The 27,569-nt window shown below is 55.1% G+C and overlaps 10 non-coding genes across 10 annotated transcripts; all 10 read left to right on the top strand.

The window, feature by feature from the left end:
* Positions 1 to 448: 448 nt before the first annotated feature.
* Positions 449 to 541, top strand: LOC132361811 (small nucleolar RNA SNORD116). The gene has a single exon (XR_009502078.1). It is a non-coding gene; the product is annotated as a small nucleolar RNA SNORD116 (small nucleolar RNA).
* Positions 542 to 3,228: 2,687 nt separating this feature from the next.
* On the top strand, positions 3,229 to 3,321 carry LOC132361006 (small nucleolar RNA SNORD116). Its single transcript, XR_009501323.1, has one exon. It is a non-coding gene; the product is annotated as a small nucleolar RNA SNORD116 (small nucleolar RNA).
* Positions 3,322 to 6,008: 2,687 nt separating this feature from the next.
* Positions 6,009 to 6,101, top strand: LOC132361089 (small nucleolar RNA SNORD116). The gene has a single exon (XR_009501402.1). It is a non-coding gene; the product is annotated as a small nucleolar RNA SNORD116 (small nucleolar RNA).
* A 2,667-nt stretch (positions 6,102 to 8,768) lies between these two features.
* On the top strand, positions 8,769 to 8,861 carry LOC132361810 (small nucleolar RNA SNORD116). Its single transcript, XR_009502077.1, has one exon. It is a non-coding gene; the product is annotated as a small nucleolar RNA SNORD116 (small nucleolar RNA).
* A 2,687-nt stretch (positions 8,862 to 11,548) lies between these two features.
* On the top strand, positions 11,549 to 11,641 carry LOC132361005 (small nucleolar RNA SNORD116). Its single transcript, XR_009501322.1, has one exon. It is a non-coding gene; the product is annotated as a small nucleolar RNA SNORD116 (small nucleolar RNA).
* Positions 11,642 to 14,328: 2,687 nt separating this feature from the next.
* LOC132361088 (small nucleolar RNA SNORD116) lies at positions 14,329 to 14,421 on the top strand. Its single transcript, XR_009501401.1, has one exon. It is a non-coding gene; the product is annotated as a small nucleolar RNA SNORD116 (small nucleolar RNA).
* A 2,667-nt stretch (positions 14,422 to 17,088) lies between these two features.
* LOC132361809 (small nucleolar RNA SNORD116) lies at positions 17,089 to 17,181 on the top strand. Its single transcript, XR_009502076.1, has one exon. It is a non-coding gene; the product is annotated as a small nucleolar RNA SNORD116 (small nucleolar RNA).
* Positions 17,182 to 19,868: 2,687 nt separating this feature from the next.
* LOC132361087 (small nucleolar RNA SNORD116) lies at positions 19,869 to 19,961 on the top strand. The gene has a single exon (XR_009501400.1). It is a non-coding gene; the product is annotated as a small nucleolar RNA SNORD116 (small nucleolar RNA).
* A 2,667-nt stretch (positions 19,962 to 22,628) lies between these two features.
* On the top strand, positions 22,629 to 22,721 carry LOC132361807 (small nucleolar RNA SNORD116). The gene has a single exon (XR_009502074.1). It is a non-coding gene; the product is annotated as a small nucleolar RNA SNORD116 (small nucleolar RNA).
* A 2,687-nt stretch (positions 22,722 to 25,408) lies between these two features.
* On the top strand, positions 25,409 to 25,501 carry LOC132361086 (small nucleolar RNA SNORD116). Its single transcript, XR_009501399.1, has one exon. It is a non-coding gene; the product is annotated as a small nucleolar RNA SNORD116 (small nucleolar RNA).
* The last annotated feature ends 2,068 nt before the right edge of the window (positions 25,502 to 27,569 follow it).

The following is a 27,569-nucleotide window of genomic DNA, read 5'->3' as shown; positions in this document are numbered from 1 at the left end:
TTCTAGGCTCACGCCCAGGTTAAGTGTTCCCAAAAATCATGTTCTCTGAGGACCCTTGTGCAATTCAGAAACCTGCCTGATTTCTGTCCACTTCTCAGGTGCAGTTGCAGAGTAAGGCTGGCTGTCGGCAAAGGGAAGAAGACCTTCGCGTTGTCTGATGACTGGATATGCTAAGGAGAACTGGACAAAGTGGGGCGGGTGCACGTTGCCGAGCAAGGCTGTGGATAGCTCAGGACGGTAGGCATTCACCCATACTAAGATGTGCCATTGGATATTAGGATTTCCACAGATGGGCCCAATGGTTGCAAGAGTGGATTGATTGTTGGTCTTGCTGAGTGGCCTGAGGACTGTGGATTCCCCAGGCAGTTAGAGTACTTCCAGGTCATGGCTCCTCTGCAGAGACCCACGGCCTTCCCTTTTGTGTTCTGCAGCCTCCCAGCATGTGCTTGGATCGATGATGACACCCTTGTATGCATTCCTTGGAAAATCTGAACAAAATGAGTGAGAACGCTCTACCGTCTCCTCATCGAAAGTGAGGTCCAGCACGTTTCCTGTCTCGGGAGTATGGGACAGTTAGGAGTGAGGGCCAACGTCCCCTGCTGACAGGCATGCAAACCCCACTAAGGGCTCCAGCATTGGAGGGGCTTCTGTCTGAGGGTCGACCATGTCTGCCCATAAGCTGGGTCATCTATGAATCCCCGGTCCCTGCTAAAAGGCCGTTGAGGGAATGCAAGAGGGCAGGCTTTCCTGCTAGTCTTCAGGGTCGGAGTATGTTCTGGTAGAGACCCAGTAAGCTTGCAGCTTGGAGAGGTGATTTTTGGACAGGATCACACTTTGTGCATGCCGCTTCCGAGGTTGATTATGGAAGCCAACATGAGCAAGCTTCCCTGGTTGGAGCCTGGAGCGTCAGGCCAGGCCTGTGGCCCTCTCTGTTGTTGTGTTTCGTGCAGTGAGGTTCTTGACTGCCCCTTGTGGCTGGAGCAGTGGGCGGGCGTGGGCTGGAGTTGGGCGATGGCGGAAGGGGGCTGATGGTTTAGGCCTCAGTGCTGCCCCTGTCAGCTCCTCTGCTGAAGTTGCCGGCACACTGTTGGCGCTAAGTGGATCTTCGTGAAGTGGGGTGTGGATCAAGTGAAGCATCTCAGCCTGGGTGGTGTCTGCTGGCCTGGAGAGAAAGGTAAGGTATCATGAGGAAAGGTCCTGTGTGATGTCGTGGGATGGGTTGTCATCATTGGGTTGCAGGCGCTGGCCTCGGCTTCCCAAGAATGTGTCTTGTTCGTGATGGGCTGGCATAAGCTGCCTATGGAGCGGATGGCTTTGGCAGTTCAAGTGGGTGAGTTGAGGTAGGTAAGCTGTGTAGAGTTGCGATCCCGTTGCCCGAGGAATGACACCCAAAGGGTGTCTTGCGGGAAGTAGAGAAGATCGACATGGTGAGGCGTCTGTGCCGGCCTCCTTGCAGGTAGTTGAGTTATGCGAACATCCCCTTTGGCCGCTTTGTTCCCTTGTTTGGCAATGTGTAAAGCGAAAGTGTTTCTCCCGTGGGGGAATGACGCGACCGGCCGGTGTAGCACACAGGCCTTTCGAACAGCCAGAGGTTTATCTGGAGCAGTCCATTGGTGGGGCAGAGATGGGGGCCCCATTGCCATGCCTGCTGTGCTGCCGTGGCCAGCCACTGTTCCCTTTCAGGCTTCCAAGTTCCCTCGCATGGCAGAGGTCTTCCTTTGAAAGTCTGTCTGTGGTCCTCGGGGACCATGCCTTTGATCACTGTGAGTTACTCGGTAGTGTCACTGTGGCAGTGGAGAATTTCCAGGATGCATGGTGTGGGATCAGCATCAACCAAGGAGACAGGCTTGCGGTCTGTCTTCCCTGGTGTTCAGTGTTCCCGTGTTCTGAAGATGTTTGTGGTTTCCAGTAGGGTCGTGTCGCCCTGTGGGCTGGAGGAGGGCATGTAGGACGAGGCTTTCAAGGGTTTGAGCGTTTCCTTAGGGGTCAGGGCCGTGAACATTCAAGATGGGAGCTGCCTGAGACGTGGCTGGGAATGTGGACTAGTTTCCGCCGTGGGGATCCGACATGGGTCATGGTGGCTGAAGCCCACCACTTCCTGTGGTGGGCATTCCCACGGGTCAATGGAAAGTGATTAGGCCTAGTTGGCGAGAAGTGGCACGTGGGCCCACGTTCGTTAGCCCCTTGAGTGTTTTCAGACTGCATCTTGGCAGCAGACAGCTGCCGGTCGGTGTTGGCCCGACCATGGGAGTTCCCTTGCTTCCGGAAGTGCTGCGAGTGACCCCAAATGCCCATCAGATATACTGGTAGCTGACAGAGTCTCGAGGTGCATGTCGATGTCACAGCCAAGGCCCGGAGGCAGGTCTCGTCGAGGCTTTGTGTTTTGGTCAGAAGGCGTGGCTGTAGGAGAGCGGGAGTCCGTGGACTATTTCAACAGCCCCTGGGGGTCAAAGTGTGTCTGCGGCCTCTTAAAGCTGACAGGATTCTTTCTCCTTTCAGTTAGGGGTCTCACCAGGGTGCTGTGTATAAACTCTTTCTTTTATTGTTGGACTCCTCTTCACAGGGCCATAGGGACACACAGAGACCAAGACGCGTATGCAGCGGCACACAGAGGAACCCACAAGCACGTCCGCATGCGCAGTCACAGTCACACACGCCCACACGCGTGAACACACACATACAGCCTCTCAGACACCGGCCAACATATGTGCGTAACTTCCTGCAGTCGTACTATCAGACATGCAGTCAATTCTCGGTAAGGGTTAGAGGTCCTTGGGAAGCAGTTTCAGAGCTCAAGGCCAGGTAAATGTTTTTATGGATCATGTCCTGTGAGGACACCGGTCCACTTATGAAGCCATGGTGATTTCTGTCCACTTCTCAGGTGCAGCTGCTGGGAAAGGCTGGCCGTCGACACAAACAAGACCTTCGTGTGCTCTGATGACTGGAGGTGCTAAGAAGAAGTGGAAAAAGTGAGGCGGGCCCATGACCCTGAGTGTGTTCGTGGATAACTCAGGATGGTAGGTATTAAAGCACCCCAAGATGTGCCATTAGATATTAGGTTTTCCTCAGACAGGCCCAATGGTTGCAGGAGTGGATTGATTGTTCCCCTTGCTGAGTGGCCTGAGGGCTGTGGATTCTCCAGGCTTTTGGGGTAGCCCAGGCTCATGGCTCCTGAACAGAGTCCCACGCAGACTCCGGTTGTGTTCTGCAGCGTCCCAGCATGTGCTTGGATTGATGATGACACCCTTGCATGCATTCCTTGGAAAATCTGAACCAAATGAGTGAGAACACTCTACCGTCTCGTCATCGAAACTGAGGTTCAGCACGTTTCCTCTCTCAGGGGGAGAGGACAGTTAGGAATGAGGGCCAGCGTCCCCCGCCGACATGCATGCAAACACCACCAAGGACTCCAGTATTGGAGGGGCTCCTGTCTGAGGGTCGACCATGTCTGCCCATAAGCTGGGTCATCTATGAATCCCCGGTCCCTGCTAAAAGGCCGTTGAGGGAATGCAAGAGGGCAGGCTTTCCTGCTAGTCTTCAGGGTCGGAGTGTGTTCTGGTATAGACCCAGTAAGCTTGCAGCTTGGAGAGGTGATTTTTGGACAGGATCACACTTTGTGCATGCCGCTTCCGAGGTTGATTATGGAAGCCAACATGAGCAAGCTTCCCTGGTTGGAGCCTGGAGCCTCAGGCCAGGCCTGTGGCCCTCTCTGTTGTTGTGTTTCGTGCAGTGAGGTTCTTGACTGCCCCGCGTGGCTGGAGCAGTGGGCGGGCGTGGGCTGGAGTTGGGCGATGGCGGAAGGGGGCTGATGGTTTAGGCCTCAGTGCTGCCCCTGTCAGCTCCTCTGCTGAACTTGCCGGCACACTGTTGGCGCTAAGTGGATCTTCGTGGAGTGGGGTGTGGATCGAGTGAAGCATTTCAGCCTGGGTGGTGTCTGCTGGCCTGGAGAGAAAGGTAAGGTATCATGAGGAAAGGTCCTGTGTGATGTCGTGGGATGGGTTGTCATCATTGGGTTGCAGGCGCTGGCCTCGGCTTCCCAAGAATGTGTCTTGTTCGTGATGGGCTGGCATAAGCTGCCTATGGAGCGGATGGCTTTGGCAGTTCAAGTGAGTGAGTTGAGGAAGGTAAGCTGTGTAGAGTTGTGATCCCGTTGCCCGAGGAATGACACCCAAAGGGTGTCTTGCGGGAAGTAGAGAAGATCGACATGGTGAGGCGTCTGTGCCGGCCTCCTTGCAGGTAGTTGAGTTATGCGAACATCCCCTTTGGCCGCTTTGTTCCCTTGTTTGGCAATGTGTAAAGCGAAAGTGTTTCTCCCGTGGGGGAATGACGCGACCGGCCGGTGTAGCACGCAGGCCTTTCGAACAGCCAGAGGTTTATCTGGAGCAGTCCATTGGTGGGGCAGAGATGGGGGCCCCATTGCCATGCCTGCTGTGCTGCCGTGGCCAGCCACTGTTCCCTTTCAGGCTTCCAAGTTCCCTCGCATGGCAGAGGTCTTCCTTTGAAAGTCTGTCTGTGGTCCTCGGGGACCATGCCTTTGATCACTGTGAGTTACTCGGTAGTGTCACTGTGGCAGTGGAGAATTTCCAGGATGCATGGTGTGGGATCAGCATCAACCAAGGAGACAGGCTTGCGGTCTGTCTTCCCTGGTGTTCAGTGTTCCCGTGTTCTGAAGATGTTTGTGGTTTCCAGTAGGGTCGTGTCGCCCTGTGGGCTGGAGGAGGGCATGTAGGACGAGGCTTTCAAGGGTTTGAGCGTTTCCTTAGGGGTCAGGGCCGTGAACATTCAAGATGGGAGCTGCCTGAGACGTGGCTGGGAATGTGGACTAGTTTCCGCCGTGGGGATCCGACATGGGTCATGGTGGCTGAAGCCCACCACTTCCTGTGGTGGGCATTCCCACGGGTCAATGGAAAGTGATTAGGCCTAGTTGGCGAGAAGTGGCACGTGGGCCCACGTTCGTTAGCCCCTTGAGTGTTTTCAGACTGCATCTTGGCAGCAGACAGCTGCCGGTCGGTGTCGGCCCGACCATGGGAGTTCCCTTGCTTCCGGAAGTGCTGCGAGTGACCCCAAATGCCCATCAGATATACTGGTAGCTGACAGAGTCTCGAGGTGCATGTCGATGTCACAGCCAAGGCCCGGAGGCAGGTCTCGTCGAGGCTTTGTGTTTTGGTCAGAAGGCGTGGCTGTAGGAGAGCGGGAGTCCGTGGACTATTTCAACAGCCCCTGGGGGTCAAAGTGTGTCTGCGGCCTCTTAAAGCTGACAGGATTCTTTCTCCTTTCAGTTAGGGGTCTCACCAGGGTGCTGTGTATAAACTCTTTCTTTTATTGTTGGACTCCTCTTCACAGGGCCATAGGGGCACACAGAGACCAAGACGCGTATGCAGCGGCACACAGAGGAACCCACAAGCACGTCCGCATGCGCAGTCACAGTCACACACGCCCACACGCGTGAACACACACATACAGCCTCTCAGACACCGGCCAACATATGTGCGTAACTTCCTGCAGTCGTACTATCAGACATGCAGTCAATTCTCGGTAAGGGTTAGAGGTCCTTGGGAAGCAGTTTCAGAGCTCAAGGCCAGGTAAATGTTTTTATGGATCATGTCCTGTGAGGACACCGGTCCACTTATGAAGCCTCGGTGATTTCTGTCCACTTCTCAGGTGCAGTTGCTGGGAAAGGCTGGCCGTCGACACAAACAAGACCTTCGTGTGCTCTGATGACTGGAGGTGCTAAGAAGAAGTGGAAAAAGTGAGGCGGGCCCATGTCCCTGAGTGTGTTCGTGGATAACTCAGGATGGTAGGTATTAAAGCACCCCAAGATGTGCCATTAGATATTAGGTTTTCCTCAGACAGGCCCAATGGTTGCAGGAGTGGATTGATTGTTCCCCTTGCTGAGTGGCCTGAGGGCTGTGGATTCTCCAGGCTTTTGGGGTAGCCCAGGCTCATGGCTCCTGTACAGAGTCCCGCGCAGACTCCGGTTGTGTTCTGCAGCGTCCCAGCATGTGCTTGGATTGATGATGACACCCTTGCATGCATTCCTTGGAAAATCTGGACCAAATGAGTGAGAACACTCTACCGTCTCGTCATCGAAACTGAGGTTCAGCACGTTTCCTCTCTCAGGGGGAGAGGACAGTTAGGAATGAGGGCCAGCGTCCCCCGCCGACATGCATGCAAACACCACCAAGGACTCCAGTATTGGAGGGGCTCCTTTCTGAGGGTTGACCGTGTCTGCACATAAGCTGTGTTATCTGTGAAACCCGGGTCCCTGCTGAATGGCTGTTGAGGGAATGCGAGGGGGCAGGTTCTCCTGCTGGTCTTAAGAGTCAGAGTGTGTGCTGGTCTAGGCCCAGTTAGCTTGCAGTTGGGAGGTGAGTTTTGGCCAGGATCACGCTTCGTGCATGCCATTTTGGGGGTTGATTCTGGAAGCCAAAATGAGCAAGCGTCCCTGGTTGGTGCCTGGAACCTCAGGCCAGGCCTGTGGCCCTCCCTGTTCTTGCGTTTTTCACGGTGAGCTTCTTGAGTGCCTAGTGAGGCTGGAGCAATGGGCGGGGGTGAGCTCGGTTGGGCATCGGCGGAAAGGGGCTGATGGATTAGGCCTCGCTGCTGCCCTTGTTTGCTTCTCTACTTTAACTCCCGGCACAGTGTTGATGCCAAGTGGGTCATCGTGGAGTGGGGAGAGGAATGAGTGCTGAATTTAAACCTGCGTGGATCACTGATGGCCCGTACAGGAAGGGAAGGGAAGATGAGGACATGTCCTTTGTGATGTCGTGGAATAGGCTATCATAACTGGGTTGCAGGTGCTGGCCTCAGCTTCCCAAGGATGTGTCATGTTCGTGATGGGCTGGCATCAGCTGCCTATGGAGGGGATGGCTTTGGCAGTTCAAGTGGATGAGGTGAGGTAGGTAACCTGTGTAGAGTTGGAATCCCATTGCCAGAGGAAAGACACCCAAAGGGTGTCTTGCGAGACGTAAAGAAGATTGACATGGTGACGCGTCTCTGCTGGCCTCCTTGGAGGATGTTTAGTTATGCGAACATCCCCTTTGGCTGCTTTGTTCCCTTGTTTGGGAATGTGCAAAGCGAAAGTGCTTCTCCCGGGGGGGCATGACTCGGCTTGCGAACAGCCAGAGGTTTACCTGGAGCAGTCCGTTGGGGGGACAGAGGTGGGGGCACTGTTGCGACGCCAGGCGCACTGTCGTGGACAGCCACTGTGCCCTTTCAAGTTTCCAGGTCCCCTCGTGTGGCAAAGGTTTTCCGTTGAAAGTCTGTCTGTGGTCCTCGGGGACAGTGCCTTTGATCACTGTGAGTGCCTCGGTAGTGTCGCCGTGGCAGTGGAGAATTGCCAGGATGCATGGGGTGGGGTGGGCATCATCAAAGCAGACAGGCTTGCGGTGTGTCTTCCCTGCTGTTCAGTGTCTCCGTTTTCACATGATGTCTGTGGCTTCAAGTAGAGTCGAGTCGCCCTGCAGGCAGGAGGAGGGCACTTAGGACGAGGCTGTGTAGCGTTTGAGCGTTTCCTCAGTGGTCAGGGCCGCAAAGCCTACCAGTTGGAAGCTTGCCTATACGTGGCCGGGAAGGTGGCCTAATTTCCGCTGTGGGGTTCCAACCTGTGTCATGGTTGCTGAAGCCCAACACTTCCCATTGAGGGCATTCCCACGGGGTCATGGGAAGTGATTTGGTCTAGTTGGCGACACGAGGCACTTGGGCCAAAGTCCGTTAACCCCTTGAGAAGTGCCAGGCTGCATCTTGCCTGTCGGCAACTGCAGGTCAGTGTCAGCCTGCCCATGGGAGGTTACCTTGCTTCCGGGAGCACTGGGAGTGACCCCAAGGGCACATCAGATGTGGTGGTAGGTGGCAGGATCTCCAGGTCCACATAGGTGTGACACCCACGGCCGGGAGGGAGGTCTCGTCCAGTCTTTGTGCTTTGGTCAGAAGGCGTGGCTGTGGGAGAGCGGGAGTCTGTGGCCTATTTTGACAGCCTGGGGTTCAAAGTTCGCATGCGGCCTCATGAAGCTGACAGGGGTCTTTCTCCTTTCACTTGGGGGTCCAACCAGGGTGCTGTGTATAAACTATGACGTTTACTGTTAGAAGCGTCTGCAGAGGGCCACAGGGACACCCAGAGACCAAGACGCGTATTTAGCGGCACCCACAGGTATCCACAAACGCATCCTCGTGCACAGTCACAGTCACACACGCCCACACGTGTGAATACACACATACAGCGTCTCACACACCGAGCAATGTACGTGCGTAACTTCCTTCAGTCGTGCTGTGAGACACACAATCAGTTTTCGGTAAGGGACAGTGGTACTTGGGAAGCAGGTTCTAGGCTCACGCCCAGGTTAAGTGTTCCCAAAAATCATGTTCTCTGAGGACCCTTGTGCAATTCAGAAACCTGCCTGATTTCTGTCCACTTCTCAGGTGCAGTTGCAGAGTAAGGCTGGCTGTCGGCAAAGGGAAGAAGACCTTCGCGTTGTCTGATGACTGGATATGCTAAGGAGAACTGGACAAAGTGGGGCGGGTGCACGTTGCCGAGCAAGGCTGTGGATAGCTCAGGACGGTAGGCATTCACCCATACTAAGATGTGCCATTGGATATTAGGATTTCCACAGATGGGCCCAATGGTTGCAAGAGTGGATTGATTGTTGGTCTTGCTGAGTGGCCTGAGGACTGTGGATTCCCCAGGCAGTTAGAGTACTTCCAGGTCATGGCTCCTCTGCAGAGACCCACGGCCTTCCCTTTTGTGTTCTGCAGCCTCCCAGCATGTGCTTGGATCGATGATGACACCCTTGTATGCATTCCTTGGAAAATCTGAACAAAATGAGTGAGAACGCTCTACCGTCTCCTCATCGAAAGTGAGGTCCAGCACGTTTCCTGTCTCGGGAGTATGGGACAGTTAGGAGTGAGGGCCAACGTCCCCTGCTGACAGGCATGCAAACCCCACTAAGGGCTCCAGCATTGGAGGGGCTTCTGTCTGAGGGTCGACCATGTCTGCCCATAAGCTGGGTCATCTATGAATCCCCGGTCCCTGCTAAAAGGCCGTTGAGGGAATGCAAGAGGGCAGGCTTTCCTGCTAGTCTTCAGGGTCGGAGTATGTTCTGGTAGAGACCCAGTAAGCTTGCAGCTTGGAGAGGTGATTTTTGGACAGGATCACACTTTGTGCATGCCGCTTCCGAGGTTGATTATGGAAGCCAACATGAGCAAGCTTCCCTGGTTGGAGCCTGGAGCGTCAGGCCAGGCCTGTGGCCCTCTCTGTTGTTGTGTTTCGTGCAGTGAGGTTCTTGACTGCCCCTTGTGGCTGGAGCAGTGGGCGGGCGTGGGCTGGAGTTGGGCGATGGCGGAAGGGGGCTGATGGTTTAGGCCTCAGTGCTGCCCCTGTCAGCTCCTCTGCTGAAGTTGCCGGCACACTGTTGGCGCTAAGTGGATCTTCGTGAAGTGGGGTGTGGATCAAGTGAAGCATTTCAGCCTGGGTGGTGTCTGCTGGCTTGGAGAGAAAGGTAAGGTATCATGAGGAAAGGTCCTGTGTGATGTCGTGGGATGGGTTGTCATCATTGGGTTGCAGGCGCTGGCCTCGGCTTCCCAAGAATGTGTCTTGTTCGTGATGGGCTGGCATAAGCTGCCTATGGAGCGGATGGCTTTGGCAGTTCAAGTGGGTGAGTTGAGGTAGGTAAGCTGTGTAGAGTTGCGATCCCGTTGCCCGAGGAATGACACCCAAAGGGTGTCTTGCGGGAAGTAGAGAAGATCGACATGGTGAGGCGTCTGTGCCGGCCTCCTTGCAGGTAGTTGAGTTATGCGAACATCCCCTTTGGCCGCTTTGTTCCCTTGTTTGGCAATGTGTAAAGCGAAAGTGTTTCTCCCGTGGGGGAATGACGCGACCGGCCGGTGTAGCACACAGGCCTTTCGAACAGCCAGAGGTTTATCTGGAGCAGTCCATTGGTGGGGCAGAGATGGGGGCCCCATTGCCATGCCTGCTGTGCTGCCGTGGCCAGCCACTGTTCCCTTTCAGGCTTCCAAGTTCCCTCGCATGGCAGAGGTCTTCCTTTGAAAGTCTGTCTGTGGTCCTCGGGGACCATGCCTTTGATCACTGTGAGTTACTCGGTAGTGTCACTGTGGCAGTGGAGAATTTCCAGGATGCATGGTGTGGGATCAGCATCAACCAAGGAGACAGGCTTGCGGTCTGTCTTCCCTGGTGTTCAGTGTTCCCGTGTTCTGAAGATGTTTGTGGTTTCCAGTAGGGTCGTGTCGCCCTGTGGGCTGGAGGAGGGCATGTAGGACGAGGCTTTCAAGGGTTTGAGCGTTTCCTTAGGGGTCAGGGCCGTGAACATTCAAGATGGGAGCTGCCTGAGACGTGGCTGGGAATGTGGACTAGTTTCCGCCGTGGGGATCCGACATGGGTCATGGTGGCTGAAGCCCACCGCTTACTGTGGTGGGCATTCCCACGGGTCAATGGAAAGTGATTAGGCCTAGTTGGCGAGAAGTGGCACGTGGGCCCACGTTCGTTAGCCCCTTGAGTGTTTTCAGACTGCATCTTGGCAGCAGACAGCTGCCGGTCGGTGTTGGCCCGACCATGGGAGTTCCCTTGCTTCCGGAAGTGCTGCGAGTGACCCCAAATACCCATCAGATATACTGGTAGCTGACAGAGTCTCGAGGTGCATGTCGATGTCACAGCCAAGGCCCGGAGGCAGGTCTCGTCGAGGCTTTGTGTTTTGGTCAGAAGGCGTGGCTGTAGGAGAGCGGGAGTCCGTGGACTATTTCAACAGCCCCTGGGGGTCAAAGTGTGTCTGCGGCCTCTTAAAGCTGACAGGATTCTTTCTCCTTTCAGTTAGGGGTCTCACCAGGGTGCTGTGTATAAACTCTTTCTTTTATTGTTGGACTCCTCTTCACAGGGCCATAGGGACACACAGAGACCAAGACGCGTATGCAGCGGCACACAGAGGAACCCACAAGCACGTCCGCATGCGCAGTCACAGTCACACACGCCCACACGCGTGAACACACACATACAGCCTCTCAGACACCGGCCAACATATGTGCGTAACTTCCTGCAGTCGTACTATCAGACATGCAGTCAATTCTCGGTAAGGGTTAGAGGTCCTTGGGAAGCAGTTTCAGAGCTCAAGGCCAGGTAAATGTTTTTATGGATCATGTCCTGTGAGGACACCGGTCCACTTATGAAGCCTCGGTGATTTCTGTCCACCTCTCAGGTGCAGCTGCTGGGAAAGGCTGGCCGTCGACACAAACAAGACCTTCGTGTGCTCTGATGACTGGAGGTGCTAAGAAGAAGTGGAAAAAGTGAGGCGGGCCCATGACCCTGAGTGTGTTCGTGGATAACTCAGGATGGTAGGTATTAAAGCACCCCAAGATGTGCCATTAGATATTAGGTTTTCCTCAGACAGGCCCAATGGTTGCAAGAGTGGATTGATTGTTCCCCTTGCTGAGTGGCCTGAGGGCTGTGGATTCTCCAGGCTTTTGGGGTAGCCCAGGCTCATGGCTCCTGAACAGAGTCCCGCGCAGACTCCGGTTGTGTTCTGCAGCGTCCCAGCATGTGCTTGGATTGATGATGACACCCTTGCATGCATTCCTTGGAAAATCTGAACCAAATGAGTGAGAACACTCTACCGTCTCGTCATCGAAACTGAGGTTCACCACGTTTCCTCTCTCAGGGGGAGAGGACAGTTAGGAATGAGGGCCAGCGTCCCCCGCCGACATGCATGCAAACACCACCAAGGACTCCAGTATTGGAGGGGCTCCTGTCTGAGGGTCGACCATGTCTGCCCATAAGCTGGGTCATCTATGAATCCCCGGTCCCTGCTAAAAGGCCGTTGAGGGAATGCAAGAGGGCAGGCTTTCCTGCTAGTCTTCAGGGTCGGAGTGTGTTCTGGTATAGACCCAGTAAGCTTGCAGCTTGGAGAGGTGATTTTTGGACAGGATCACACTTTGTGCATGCCGCTTCCGAGGTTGATTATGGAAGCCAACATGAGCAAGCTTCCCTGGTTGGAGCCTGGAGCCTCAGGCCAGGCCTGTGGCCCTCTCTGTTGTTGTGTTTCGTGCAGTGAGGTTCTTGACTGCCCCGCGTGGCTGGAGCAGTGGGCGGGCGTGGGCTGGAGTTGGGCGATGGCGGAAGGGGGCTGATGGTTTAGGCCTCAGTGCTGCCCCTGTCAGCTCCTCTGCTGAAGTTGCCGGCACACTGTTGGCGCTAAGTGGATCTTCGTGGAGTGGGGTGTGGATCGAGTGAAGCATTTCAGCCTGGGTGGTGGCTGCTGGCCTGGAGAGAAAGGTAAGGTATCATGAGGAAAGGTCCTGTGTGATGTCGTGGGATGGGTTGTCATCATTGGGTTGCAGGCGCTGGCCTCGGCTTCCCAAGAATGTGTCTTGTTCGTGATGGGCTGGCATAAGCTGCCTATGGAGCGGATGGCTTTGGCAGTTCAAGTGAGTGAGTTGAGGAAGGTAAGCTGTGTAGAGTTGCGATCCCGTTGCCCGAGGAATGACACCCAAAGGGTGTCTTGCGGGAAGTAGAGAAGATCGACATGGTGAGGCGTCTGTGCCGGCCTCCTTGCAGGTAGTTGAGTTATGCGAACATCCCCTTTGGCCGCTTTGTTCCCTTGTTTGGCAATGTGTAAAGCGAAAGTGTTTCTCCCGTGGGGGAATGACGCGACCGGCCGGTGTAGCACACAGGCCTTTCGAACAGCCAGAGGTTTATCTGGAGCAGTCCATTGGTGGGGCAGAGATGGGGGCCCCATTGCCATGCCTGCTGTGCTGCCGTGGCCAGCCACTGTTCCCTTTCAGGCTTCCAAGTTCCCTCGCATGGCAGAGGTCTTCCTTTGAAAGTCTGTCTGTGGTCCTCGGGGACCATGCCTTTGATCACTGTGAGTTACTCGGTAGTGTCACTGTGGCAGTGGAGAATTTCCAGGATGCATGGTGTGGGATCAGCATCAACCAAGGAGACAGGCTTGCGGTCTGTCTTCCCTGGTGTTCAGTGTTCCCGTGTTCTGAAGATGTTTGTGGTTTCCAGTAGGGTCGTGTCGCCCTGTGGGCTGGAGGAGGGCATGTAGGACGAGGCTTTCAAGGGTTTGAGCGTTTCCTTAGGGGTCAGGGCCGTGAACATTCAAGATGGGAGCTGCCTGAGACGTGGCTGGGAATGTGGACTAGTTTCCGCCGTGGGGATCCGACATGGGTCATGGTGGCTGAAGCCCACCGCTTCCTGTGGTGGGCATTCCCACGGGTCAATGGAAAGTGATTAGGCCTAGTTGGCGAGAAGTGGCACGTGGGCCCACGTTCGTTAGCCCCTTGAGTGTTTTCAGACTGCATCTTGGCAGCAGACAGCTGCCGGTCGGTGTTGGCCCGACCATGGGAGTTCCCTTGCTTCCGGAAGTGCTGCGAGTGACCCCAAATGCCCATCAGATATACTGGTAGCTGACAGAGTCTCGAGGTGCATGTCGATGTCACAGCCAAGGCCCGGAGGCAGGTCTCGTCGAGGCTTTGTGTTTTGGTCAGAAGGCGTGGCTGTAGGAGAGCGGGAGTCCGTGGACTATTTCAACAGCCCCTGGGGGTCAAAGTGTGTCTGCGGCCTCTTAAAGCTGACAGGATTCTTTCTCCTTTCAGTTAGGGGTCTCACCAGGGTGCTGTGTATAAACTCTTTCTTTTATTGTTGGACTCCTCTTCACAGGGCCATAGGGACACACAGAGACCAAGACGCGTATGCAGCGGCACACAGAGGAACCCACAAGCACGTCCGCATGCGCAGTCACAGTCACACACGCCCACACGCGTGAACACACACATACAGCCTCTCAGACACCGGCCAACATATGTGCGTAACTTCCTGCAGTCGTACTATCAGACATGCAGTCAATTCTCGGTAAGGGTTAGAGGTCCTTGGGAAGCAGTTTCAGAGCTCAAGGCCAGGTAAATGTTTTTATGGATCATGTCCTGTGAGGACACCGGTCCACTTATGAAGCCTCGGTGATTTCTGTCCACTTCTCAGGTGCAGTTGCTGGGAAAGGCTGGCCGTCGACACAAACAAGACCTTCGTGTGCTCTGATGACTGGAGGTGCTAAGAAGAAGTGGAAAAAGTGAGGCGGGCCCATGTCCCTGAGTGTGTTCGTGGATAACTCAGGATGGTAGGTATTAAAGCACCCCAAGATGTGCCATTAGATATTAGGTTTTCCTCAGACAGGCCCAATGGTTGCAGGAGTGGATTGATTGTTCCCCTTGCTGAGTGGCCTGAGGGCTGTGGATTCTCCAGGCTTTTGGGGTAGCCCAGGCTCATGGCTCCTGTACAGAGTCCCGCGCAGACTCCGGTTGTGTTCTGCAGCGTCCCAGCATGTGCTTGGATTGATGATGACACCCTTGCATGCATTCCTTGGAAAATCTGGACCAAATGAGTGAGAACACTCTACCGTCTCGTCATCGAAACTGAGGTTCAGCACGTTTCCTCTCTCAGGGGGAGAGGACAGTTAGGAATGAGGGCCAGCGTCCCCCGCCGACATGCATGCAAACACCACCAAGGACTCCGGTATTGGAGGGGCTCCTTTCTGAGGGTTGACTGTGTCTGCACATAAGCTGTGTTATCTGTGAAACCCGGGTCCCTGCTGAATGGCTGTTGAGGGAATGCGAGGGGGCAGGTTCTCCTGCTGGTCTTAAGAGTCAGAGTGTGTGCTGGTCTAGGCCCAGTTAGCTTGCAGTTGGGAGGTGAGTTTTGGCCAGGATCACGCTTCGTGCATGCCATTTTGGGGGTTGATTCTGGAAGCCAAAATGAGCAAGCGTCCCTGGTTGGTGCCTGGAACCTCAGGCCAGGCCTGTGGCCCTCCCTGTTCTTGCGTTTTTCACGGTGAGCTTCTTGAGTGCCTAGTGAGGCTGGAGCAATGGGCGGGGGTGAGCTCGGTTGGGCATCGGCGGAAAGGGGCTGATGGATTAGGCCTCGCTGCTGCCCTTGTTTGCTTCTCTACTTTAACTCCCGGCACAGTGTTGATGCCAAGTGGGTCATCGTGGAGTGGGGAGAGGAATGAGTGCTGAATTTAAACCTGCGTGGATCACTGATGGCCCGTACAGGAAGGGAAGGGAAGATGAGGACATGTCCTTTGTGATGTCGTGGAATAGGCTATCATAACTGGGTTGCAGGTGCTGGCCTCAGCTTCCCAAGGATGTGTCATGTTCGTGATGGGCTGGCATCAGCTGCCTATGGAGGGGATGGCTTTGGCAGTTCAAGTGGATGAGGTGAGGTAGGTAACCTGTGTAGAGTTGGAATCCCATTGCCAGAGGAAAGACACCCAAAGGGTGTCTTGCGAGACGTAAAGAAGATTGACATGGTGACGCGTCTCTGCTGGCCTCCTTGGAGGATGTTTAGTTATGCGAACATCCCCTTTGGCTGCTTTGTTCCCTTGTTTGGGAATGTGCAAAGCGAAAGTGCTTCTCCCGGGGGGGCATGACTCGGCTTGCGAACAGCCAGAGGTTTACCTGGAGCAGTCCGTTGGGGGGACAGAGGTGGGGGCACTGTTGCGACGCCAGGCGCACTGTCGTGGACAGCCACTGTGCCCTTTCAAGTTTCCAGGTCCCCTCGTGTGGCAAAGGTTTTCCGTTGAAAGTCTGTCTGTGGTCCTCGGGGACAGTGCCTTTGATCACTGTGAGTGCCTCGGTAGTGTCGCCGTGGCAGTGGAGAATTGCCAGGATGCATGGGGTGGGGTGGGCATCATCAAAGCAGACAGGCTTGCGGTGTGTCTTCCCTGCTGTTCAGTGTCTCCGTGTTCACATGATGTCTGTGGCTTCAAGTAGAGTCGAGTCGCCCTGCAGGCAGGAGGAGGGCACTTAGGACGAGGCTGTGTAGCGTTTGAGCGTTTCCTCAGTGGTCAGGGCCGCAAAGCCTACCAGTTGGAAGCTTGCCTATACGTGGCCGGGAAGGTGGCCTAATTTCCGCTGTGGGGTTCCAACCTGTGTCATGGTTGCTGAAGCCCAACACTTCCCATTGAGGGCATTCCCACGGGGTCATGGGAAGTGATTTGGTCTAGTTGGCGACACGAGGCACTTGGGCCAAAGTCCGTTAACCCCTTGAGAAGTGCCAGGCTGCATCTTGCCTGTCGGCAACTGCAGGTCGGTGTCAGCCTGCCCATGGGAGGTTACCTTGCTTCCGGGAGCACTGGGAGTGACCCCAAGGGCACATCAGATGTGGTGGTAGGTGGCAGGATCTCCAGGTCCACATAGGTGTGACACCCACGGCCGGGAGGGAGGTCTCGTCCAGTCTTTGTGCTTTGGTCAGAAGGCGTGGCTGTGGGAGAGCGGGAGTCTGTGGCCTATTTTGACAGCCTGGGGTTCAAAGTTCGCATGCGGCCTCATGAAGCTGACAGGGGTCTTTCTCCTTTCACTTGGGGGTCCAACCAGGGTGCTGTGTATAAACTATGACGTTTACTGTTAGAAGCGTCTGCAGAGGGCCACAGGGACACCCAGAGACCAAGACGCATATTTAGCGGCACCCACAGGTATCCACAAACGCATCCTCGTGCACAGTCACAGTCACACACGCCCACACGTGTGAATACACACATACAGCGTCTCACACACCGAGCAATGTACGTGCGTAACTTCCTTCAGTCGTGCTGTGAGACACACAATCAGTTTTCGGTAAGGGACAGTGGTACTTGGGAAGCAGGTTCTAGGCTCACGCACAGGTTAAGTGTTCCCAAAAATCATGTTCTCTGAGGACCCTTGTGCAATTCAGAAACCTGCCTGATTTCTGTCCACTTCTCAGGTGCAGTTGCAGAGTAAGGCTGGCTGTCGGCAAAGGGAAGAAGACCTTCGCGTTGTCTGATGACTGGATATGCTAAGGAGAACTGGACAAAGTGGGGCGGGTGCACGTTGCCGAGCAAGGCTGTGGATAGCTCAGGACGGTAGGCATTCACCCATACTAAGATGTGCCATTGGATATTAGGATTTCCACAGATGGGCCCAATGGTTGCAAGAGTGGATTGATTGTTGGTCTTGCTGAGTGGCCTGAGGACTGTGGATTCCCCAGGCAGTTAGAGTACTTCCAGGTCATGGCTCCTCTGCAGAGACCCACGGCCTTCCCTTTTGTGTTCTGCAGCCTCCCAGCATGTGCTTGGATCGATGATGACACCCTTGTATGCATTCCTTGGAAAATCTGAACAAAATGAGTGAGAACGCTCTACCGTCTCCTCATCGAAAGTGAGGTCCAGCACGTTTCCTGTCTCGGGAGTATGGGACAGTTAGGAGTGAGGGCCAACGTCCCCTGCTGACAGGCATGCAAACCCCACTAAGGGCTCCAGCATTGGAGGGGCTTCTGTCTGAGGGTCGACCATGTCTGCCCATAAGCTGGGTCATCTATGAATCCCCGGTCCCTGCTAAAAGGCCGTTGAGGGAATGCAAGAGGGCAGGCTTTCCTGCTAGTCTTCAGGGTCGGAGTGTGTTCTGGTAGAGACCCAGTAAGCTTGCAGCTTGGAGAGGTGATTTTTGGACAGGATCACACTTTGTGCATGCCGCTTCCGAGGTTGATTATGGAAGCCAACATGAGCAAGCTTCCCTGGTTGGAGCCTGGAGCCTCAGGCCAGGCCTGTGGCCCTCTCTGTTGTTGTGTTTCGTGCAGTGAGGTTCTTGACTGCCCCGCGTGGCTGGAGCAGTGGGCGGGCGTGGGCTGGAGTTGGGCGATGGCGGAAGGGGGCTGATGGTTTAGGCCTCAGTGCTGCCCCTGTCAGCTCCTCTGCTGAACTTGCCGGCACACTGTTGGCGCTAAGTGGATCTTCGTGGAGTGGGGTGTGGATCGAGTGAAGCATTTCAGCCTGGGTGGTGGCTGCTGGCCTGGAGAGAAAGGTAAGGTATCATGAGGAAAGGTCCTGTGTGATGTCGTGGGATGGGTTGTCATCATTGGGTTGCAGGCGCTGGCCTCGGCTTCCCAAGAATGTGTCTTGTTCGTGATGGGCTGGCATAAGCTGCCTATGGAGCGGATGGCTTTGGCAGTTCAAGTGAGTGAGTTGAGGAAGGTAAGCTGTGTAGAGTTGCGATCCCGTTGCCCGAGGAATGACACCCAAAGGGTGTCTTGCGGGAAGTAGAGAAGATCGACATGGTGAGGCGTCTGTGCCGGCCTCCTTGCAGGTAGTTGAGTTATGCGAACATCCCCTTTGGCCGCTTTGTTCCCTTGTTTGGCAATGTGTAAAGCGAAAGTGTTTCTCCCGTGGGGGAATGACGCGACCGGCCGGTGTAGCACACAGGCCTTTCGAACAGCCAGAGGTTTATCTGGAGCAGTCCATTGGTGGGGCAGAGATGGGGGCCCCATTGCCATGCCTGCTGTGCTGCCGTGGCCAGCCACTGTTCCCTTTCAGGCTTCCAAGTTCCCTCGCATGGCAGAGGTCTTCCTTTGAAAGTCTGTCTGTGGTCCTCGGGGACCATGCCTTTGATCACTGTGAGTTACTCGGTAGTGTCACTGTGGCAGTGGAGAATTTCCAGGATGCATGGTGTGGGATCAGCATCAACCAAGGAGACAGGCTTGCGGTCTGTCTTCCCTGGTGTTCAGTGTTCCCGTGTTCTGAAGATGTTTGTGGTTTCCAGTAGGGTCGTGTCGCCCTGTGGGCTGGAGGAGGGCATGTAGGACGAGGCTTTCAAGGGTTTGAGCGTTTCCTTAGGGGTCAGGGCCGTGAACATTCAAGATGGGAGCTGCCTGAGACGTGGCTGGGAATGTGGACTAGTTTCCGCCGTGGGGATCCGACATGGGTCATGGTGGCTGAAGCCCACCGCTTCCTGTGGTGGGCATTCCCACGGGTCAATGGAAAGTGATTAGGCCTAGTTGGCGAGAAGTGGCACGTGGGCCCACGTTCGTTAGCCCCTTGAGTGTTTTCAGACTGCATCTTGGCAGCAGACAGCTGCCGGTCGGTGTTGGCCCGACCATGGGAGTTCCCTTGCTTCCGGAAGTGCTGCGAGTGACCCCAAATGCCCATCAGATATACTGGTAGCTGACAGAGTCTCGAGGTGCATGTCGATGTCACAGCCAAGGCCCGGAGGCAGGTCTCGTCGAGGCTTTGTGTTTTGGTCAGAAGGCGTGGCTGTAGGAGAGCGGGAGTCCGTGGACTATTTCAACAGCCCCTGGGGGTCAAAGTGTGTCTGCGGCCTCTTAAAGCTGACAGGATTCTTTCTCCTTTCAGTTAGGGGTCTCACCAGGGTGCTGTGTATAAACTCTTTCTTTTATTGTTGGACTCCTCTTCACAGGGCCATAGGGACACACAGAGACCAAGACGCGTATGCAGCGGCACACAGAGGAACCCACAAGCACGTCCGCATGCGCAGTCACAGTCACACACGCCCACACGCGTGAACACACACATACAGCCTCTCAGACACCGGCCAACATATGTGCGTAACTTCCTGCAGTCGTACTATCAGACATGCAGTCAATTCTCGGTAAGGGTTAGAGGTCCTTGGGAAGCAGTTTCAGAGCTCAAGGCCAGGTAAATGTTTTTATGGATCATGTCCTGTGAGGACACCGGTCCACTTATGAAGCCTCGGTGATTTCTGTCCACTTCTCAGGTGCAGTTGCTGGGAAAGGCTGGCCGTCGACACAAACAAGACCTTCGTGTGCTCTGATGACTGGAGGTGCTAAGAAGAAGTGGAAAAAGTGAGGCGGGCCCATGTCCCTGAGTGTGTTCGTGGATAACTCAGGATGGTAGGTATTAAAGCACCCCAAGATGTGCCATTAGATATTAGGTTTTCCTCAGACAGGCCCAATGGTTGCAGGAGTGGATTGATTGTTCCCCTTGCTGAGTGGCCTGAGGGCTGTGGATTCTCCAGGCTTTTGGGGTAGCCCAGGCTCATGGCTCCTGTACAGAGTCCCGCGCAGACTCCGGTTGTGTTCTGCAGCGTCCCAGCATGTGCTTGGATTGATGATGACACCCTTGCATGCATTCCTTGGAAAATCTGGACCAAATGAGTGAGAACACTCTACCGTCTCGTCATCGAAACTGAGGTTCAGCACGTTTCCTCTCTCAGGGGGAGAGGACAGTTAGGAATGAGGGCCAGCGTCCCCCGCCGACATGCATGCAAACACCACCAAGGACTCCGGTATTGGAGGGGCTCCTTTCTGAGGGTTGACTGTGTCTGCACATAAGCTGTGTTATCTGTGAAACCCGGGTCCCTGCTGAATGGCTGTTGAGGGAATGCGAGGGGGCAGGTTCTCCTGCTGGTCTTAAGAGTCAGAGTGTGTGCTGGTCTAGGCCCAGTTAGCTTGCAGTTGGGAGGTGAGTTTTGGCCAGGATCACGCTTCGTGCATGCCATTTTGGGGGTTGATTCTGGAAGCCAAAATGAGCAAGCGTCCCTGGTTGGTGCCTGGAACCTCAGGCCAGGCCTGTGGCCCTCCCTGTTCTTGCGTTTTTCACGGTGAGCTTCTTGAGTGCCTAGTGAGGCTGGAGCAATGGGCGGGGGTGAGCTCGGTTGGGCATCGGCGGAAAGGGGCTGATGGATTAGGCCTCGCTGCTGCCCTTGTTTGCTTCTCTACTTTAACTCCCGGCACAGTGTTGATGCCAAGTGGGTCATCGTGGAGTGGGGAGAGGAATGAGTGCTGAATTTAAACCTGCGTGGATCACTGATGGCCCGTACAGGAAGGGAAGGGAAGATGAGGACATGTCCTTTGTGATGTCGTGGAATAGGCTATCATAACTGGGTTGCAGGTGCTGGCCTCAGCTTCCCAAGGATGTGTCATGTTCGTGATGGGCTGGCATCAGCTGCCTATGGAGGGGATGGCTTTGGCAGTTCAAGTGGATGAGGTGAGGTAGGTAACCTGTGTAGAGTTGGAATCCCATTGCCAGAGGAAAGACACCCAAAGGGTGTCTTGCGAGACGTAAAGAAGATTGACATGGTGACGCGTCTCTGCTGGCCTCCTTGGAGGATGTTTAGTTATGCGAACATCCCCTTTGGCTGCTTTGTTCCCTTGTTTGGGAATGTGCAAAGCGAAAGTGCTTCTCCCGGGGGGGCATGACTCGGCTTGCGAACAGCCAGAGGTTTACCTGGAGCAGTCCGTTGGGGGGACAGAGGTGGGGGCACTGTTGCGACGCCAGGCGCACTGTCGTGGACAGCCACTGTGCCCTTTCAAGTTTCCAGGTCCCCTCGTGTGGCAAAGGTTTTCCGTTGAAAGTCTGTCTGTGGTCCTCGGGGACAGTGCCTTTGATCACTGTGAGTGCCTCGGTAGTGTCGCCGTGGCAGTGGAGAATTGCCAGGATGCATGGGGTGGGGTGGGCATCATCAAAGCAGACAGGCTTGCGGTGTGTCTTCCCTGCTGTTCAGTGTCTCCGTGTTCACATGATGTCTGTGGCTTCAAGTAGAGTCGAGTCGCCCTGCAGGCAGGAGGAGGGCACTTAGGACGAGGCTGTGTAGCGTTTGAGCGTTTCCTCAGTGGTCAGGGCCGCAAAGCCTACCAGTTGGAAGCTTGCCTATACGTGGCCGGGAAGGTGGCCTAATTTCCGCTGTGGGGTTCCAACCTGTGTCATGGTTGCTGAAGCCCAACACTTCCCATTGAGGGCATTCCCACGGGGTCATGGGAAGTGATTTGGTCTAGTTGGCGACACGAGGCACTTGGGCCAAAGTCCGTTAACCCCTTGAGAAGTGCCAGGCTGCATCTTGCCTGTCGGCAACTGCAGGTCGGTGTCAGCCTGCCCATGGGAGGTTACCTTGCTTCCGGGAGCACTGGGAGTGACCCCAAGGGCACATCAGATGTGGTGGTAGGTGGCAGGATCTCCAGGTCCACATAGGTGTGACACCCACGGCCGGGAGGGAGGTCTCGTCCAGTCTTTGTGCTTTGGTCAGAAGGCGTGGCTGTGGGAGAGCGGGAGTCTGTGGCCTATTTTGACAGCCTGGGGTTCAAAGTTCGCATGCGGCCTCATGAAGCTGACAGGGGTCTTTCTCCTTTCACTTGGGGGTCCAACCAGGGTGCTGTGTATAAACTATGACGTTTACTGTTAGAAGCGTCTGCAGAGGGCCACAGGGACACCCAGAGACCAAGACGCATATTTAGCGGCACCCACAGGTATCCACAAACGCATCCTCGTGCACAGTCACAGTCACACACGCCCACACGTGTGAATACACACATACAGCGTCTCACACACCGAGCAATGTACGTGCGTAACTTCCTTCAGTCGTGCTGTGAGACACACAATCAGTTTTCGGTAAGGGACAGTGGTACTTGGGAAGCAGGTTCTAGGCTCACGCCCAGGTTAAGTGTTCCCAAAAATCATGTTCTCTGAGGACCCTTGTGCAATTCAGAAACCTGCCTGATTTCTGTCCACTTCTCAGGTGCAGTTGCAGAGTAAGGCTGGCTGTCGGCAAAGGGAAGAAGACCTTCGCGTTGTCTGATGACTGGATATGCTAAGGAGAACTGGACAAAGTGGGGCGGGTGCACGTTGCCGAGCAAGGCTGTGGATAGCTCAGGACGGTAGGCATTCACCCATACTAAGATGTGCCATTGGATATTAGGATTTCCACAGATGGGCCCAATGGTTGCAAGAGTGGATTGATTGTTGGTCTTGCTGAGTGGCCTGAGGACTGTGGATTCCCCAGGCAGTTAGAGTACTTCCAGGTCATGGCTCCTCTGCAGAGACCCACGGCCTTCCCTTTTGTGTTCTGCAGCCTCCCAGCATGTGCTTGGATCGATGATGACACCCTTGTATGCATTCCTTGGAAAATCTGAACAAAATGAGTGAGAACGCTCTACCGTCTCCTCATCGAAAGTGAGGTCCAGCACGTTTCCTGTCTCGGGAGTATGGGACAGTTAGGAGTGAGGGCCAACGTCCCCTGCTGACAGGCATGCAAACCCCACTAAGGGCTCCAGCATTGGAGGGGCTTCTGTCTGAGGGTCGACCATGTCTGCCCATAAGCTGGGTCATCTATGAATCCCCGGTCCCTGCTAAAAGGCCGTTGAGGGAATGCAAGAGGGCAGGCTTTCCTGCTAGTCTTCAGGGTCGGAGTGTGTTCTGGTAGAGACCCAGTAAGCTTGCAGCTTGGAGAGGTGATTTTTGGACAGGATCACACTTTGTGCATGCCGCTTCCGAGGTTGATTATGGAAGCCAACATGAGCAAGCTTCCCTGGTTGGAGCCTGGAGCCTCAGGCCAGGCCTGTGGCCCTCTCTGTTGTTGTGTTTCGTGCAGTGAGGTTCTTGACTGCCCCGCGTGGCTGGAGCAGTGGGCGGGCGTGGGCTGGAGTTGGGCGATGGCGGAAGGGGGCTGATGGTTTAGGCCTCAGTGCTGCCCCTGTCAGCTCCTCTGCTGAACTTGCCGGCACACTGTTGGCGCTAAGTGGATCTTCGTGGAGTGGGGTGTGGATCGAGTGAAGCATTTCAGCCTGGGTGGTGGCTGCTGGCCTGGAGAGAAAGGTAAGGTATCATGAGGAAAGGTCCTGTGTGATGTCGTGGGATGGGTTGTCATCATTGGGTTGCAGGCGCTGGCCTCGGCTTCCCAAGAATGTGTCTTGTTCGTGATGGGCTGGCATAAGCTGCCTATGGAGCGGATGGCTTTGGCAGTTCAAGTGAGTGAGTTGAGGAAGGTAAGCTGTGTAGAGTTGCGATCCCGTTGCCCGAGGAATGACACCCAAAGGGTGTCTTGCGGGAAGTAGAGAAGATCGACATGGTGAGGCGTCTGTGCCGGCCTCCTTGCAGGTAGTTGAGTTATGCGAACATCCCCTTTGGCCGCTTTGTTCCCTTGTTTGGCAATGTGTAAAGCGAAAGTGTTTCTCCCGTGGGGGAATGACGCGACCGGCCGCTGTAGCACACAGGCCTTTCGAACAGCCAGAGGTTTATCTGGAGCAGTCCATTGGTGGGGCAGAGATGGGGGCCCCATTGCCATGCCTGCTGTGCTGCCGTGGCCAGCCACTGTTCCCTTTCAGGCTTCCAAGTTCCCTCGCATGGCAGAGGTCTTCCTTTGAAAGTCTGTCTGTGGTCCTCGGGGACCATGCCTTTGATCACTGTGAGTTACTCGGTAGTGTCACTGTGGCAGTGGAGAATTTCCAGGATGCATGGTGTGGGATCAGCATCAACCAAGGAGACAGGCTTGCGGTCTGTCTTCCCTGGTGTTCAGTGTTCCCGTGTTCTGAAGATGTTTGTGGTTTCCAGTAGGGTCGTGTCGCCCTGTGGGCTGGAGGAGGGCATGTAGGACGAGGCTTTCAAGGGTTTGAGCGTTTCCTTAGGGGTCAGGGCCGTGAACATTCAAGATGGGAGCTGCCTGAGACGTGGCTGGGAATGTGGACTAGTTTCCGCCGTGGGGATCCGACATGGGTCATGGTGGCTGAAGCCCACCACTTCCTGTGGTGGGCATTCCCACGGGTCAATGGAAAGTGATTAGGCCTAGTTGGCGAGAAGTGGCACGTGGGCCCACGTTCGTTAGCCCCTTGAGTGTTTTCAGACTGCATCTTGGCAGCAGACAGCTGCCGGTCGGTGTCGGCCCGACCATGGGAGTTCCCTTGCTTCCGGAAGTGCTGCGAGTGACCCCAAATGCCCATCAGATATACTGGTAGCTGACAGAGTCTCGAGGTGCATGTCGATGTCACAGCCAAGGCCCGGAGGCAGGTCTCGTCGAGGCTTTGTGTTTTGGTCAGAAGGCGTGGCTGTAGGAGAGCGGGAGTCCGTGGACTATTTCAACAGCCCCTGGGGGTCAAAGTGTGTCTGCGGCCTCTTAAAGCTGACAGGATTCTTTCTCCTTTCAGTTAGGGGTCTCACCAGGGTGCTGTGTATAAACTCTTTCTTTTATTGTTGGACTCCTCTTCACAGGGCCATAGGGACACACAGAGACCAAGACGCGTATGCAGCGGCACACAGAGGAACCCACAAGCACGTCCGCATGCGCAGTCACAGTCACACACGCCCACACGCGTGAACACACACATACAGCCTCTCAGACACCGGCCAACATATGTGCGTAACTTCCTGCAGTCGTACTATCAGACATGCAGTCAATTCTCGGTAAGGGTTAGAGGTCCTTGGGAAGCAGTTTCAGAGCTCAAGGCCAGGTAAATGTTTTTATGGATCATGTCCTGTGAGGACACCGGTCCACTTATGAAGCCTCGGTGATTTCTGTCCACTTCTCAGGTGCAGTTGCTGGGAAAGGCTGGCCGTCGACACAAACAAGACCTTCGTGTGCTCTGATGACTGGAGGTGCTAAGAAGAAGTGGAAAAAGTGAGGCGGGCCCATGTCCCTGAGTGTGTTCGTGGATAACTCAGGATGGTAGGTATTAAAGCACCCCAAGATGTGCCATTAGATATTAGGTTTTCCTCAGACAGGCCCAATGGTTGCAGGAGTGGATTGATTGTTCCCCTTGCTGAGTGGCCTGAGGGCTGTGGATTCTCCAGGCTTTTGGGGTAGCCCAGGCTCATGGCTCCTGTACAGAGTCCCGCGCAGACTCCGGTTGTGTTCTGCAGCGTCCCAGCATGTGCTTGGATTGATGATGACACCCTTGCATGCATTCCTTGGAAAATCTGGACCAAATGAGTGAGAACACTCTACCGTCTCGTCATCGAAACTGAGGTTCAGCACGTTTCCTCTCTCAGGGGGAGAGGACAGTTAGGAATGAGGGCCAGCGTCCCCCGCCGACATGCATGCAAACACCACCAAGGACTCCGGTATTGGAGGGGCTCCTTTCTGAGGGTTGACTGTGTCTGCACATAAGCTGTGTTATCTGTGAAACCCGGGTCCCTGCTGAATGGCTGTTGAGGGAATGCGAGGGGGCAGGTTCTCCTGCTGGTCTTAAGAGTCAGAGTGTGTGCTGGTCTAGGCCCAGTTAGCTTGCAGTTGGGAGGTGAGTTTTGGCCAGGATCACGCTTCGTGCATGCCATTTTGGGGGTTGATTCTGGAAGCCAAAATGAGCAAGCGTCCCTGGTTGGTGCCTGGAACCTCAGGCCAGGCCTGTGGCCCTCCCTGTTCTTGCGTTTTTCACGGTGAGCTTCTTGAGTGCCTAGTGAGGCTGGAGCAATGGGCGGGGGTGAGCTCGGTTGGGCATCGGCGGAAAGGGGCTGATGGATTAGGCCTCGCTGCTGCCCTTGTTTGCTTCTCTACTTTAACTCCCGGCACAGTGTTGATGCCAAGTGGGTCATCGTGGAGTGGGGAGAGGAATGAGTGCTGAATTTAAACCTGCGTGGATCACTGATGGCCCGTACAGGAAGGGAAGGGAAGATGAGGACATGTCCTTTGTGATGTCGTGGAATAGGCTATCATAACTGGGTTGCAGGTGCTGGCCTCAGCTTCCCAAGGATGTGTCATGTTCGTGATGGGCTGGCATCAGCTGCCTATGGAGGGGATGGCTTTGGCAGTTCAAGTGGATGAGGTGAGGTAGGTAACCTGTGTAGAGTTGGAATCCCATTGCCAGAGGAAAGACACCCAAAGGGTGTCTTGCGAGACGTAAAGAAGATTGACATGGTGACGCGTCTCTGCTGGCCTCCTTGGAGGATGTTTAGTTATGCGAACATCCCCTTTGGCTGCTTTGTTCCCTTGTTTGGGAATGTGCAAAGCGAAAGTGCTTCTCCCGGGGGGGCATGACTCGGCTTGCGAACAGCCAGAGGTTTACCTGGAGCAGTCCGTTGGGGGGACAGAGGTGGGGGCACTGTTGCGACGCCAGGCGCACTGTCGTGGACAGCCACTGTGCCCTTTCAAGTTTCCAGGTCCCCTCGTGTGGCAAAGGTTTTCCGTTGAAAGTCTGTCTGTGGTCCTCGGGGACAGTGCCTTTGATCACTGTGAGTGCCTCGGTAGTGTCGCCGTGGCAGTGGAGAATTGCCAGGATGCATGGGGTGGGGTGGGCATCATCAAAGCAGACAGGCTTGCGGTGTGTCTTCCCTGCTGTTCAGTGTCTCCGTGTTCACATGATGTCTGTGGCTTCAAGTAGAGTCGAGTCGCCCTGCAGGCAGGAGGAGGGCACTTAGGACGAGGCTGTGTAGCGTTTGAGCGTTTCCTCAGTGGTCAGGGCCGCAAAGCCTACCAGTTGGAAGCTTGCCTATACGTGGCCGGGAAGGTGGCCTAATTTCCGCTGTGGGGTTCCAACCTGTGTCATGGTTGCTGAAGCCCAACACTTCCCATTGAGGGCATTCCCACGGGGTCATGGGAAGTGATTTGGTCTAGTTGGCGACACGAGGCACTTGGGCCAAAGTCCGTTAACCCCTTGAGAAGTGCCAGGCTGCATCTTGCCTGTCGGCAACTGCAGGTCGGTGTCAGCCTGCCCATGGGAGGTTACCTTGCTTCCGGGAGCACTGGGAGTGACCCCAAGGGCACATCAGATGTGGTGGTAGGTGGCAGGATCTCCAGGTCCACATAGGTGTGACACCCACGGCCGGGAGGGAGGTCTCGTCCAGTCTTTGTGCTTTGGTCAGAAGGCGTGGCTGTGGGAGAGCGGGAGTCTGTGGCCTATTTTGACAGCCTGGGGTTCAAAGTTCGCATGCGGCCTCATGAAGCTGACAGGGGTCTTTCTCCTTTCACTTGGGGGTCCAACCAGGGTGCTGTGTATAAACTATGACGTTTACTGTTAGAAGCGTCTGCAGAGGGCCACAGGGACACCCAGAGACCAAGACGCATATTTAGCGGCACCCACAGGTATCCACAAACGCATCCTC

Source organism: Balaenoptera ricei, chromosome 2 (assembly GCF_028023285.1).
Source record: "Balaenoptera ricei isolate mBalRic1 chromosome 2, mBalRic1.hap2, whole genome shotgun sequence".
Classification (NCBI taxonomy): Eukaryota; Metazoa; Chordata; class Mammalia; order Artiodactyla; family Balaenopteridae; genus Balaenoptera; species Balaenoptera ricei.
The sequence above is the reverse complement of the archived record's forward strand: the minus strand, read 5'-3'. Positions and strand labels throughout refer to the sequence as shown.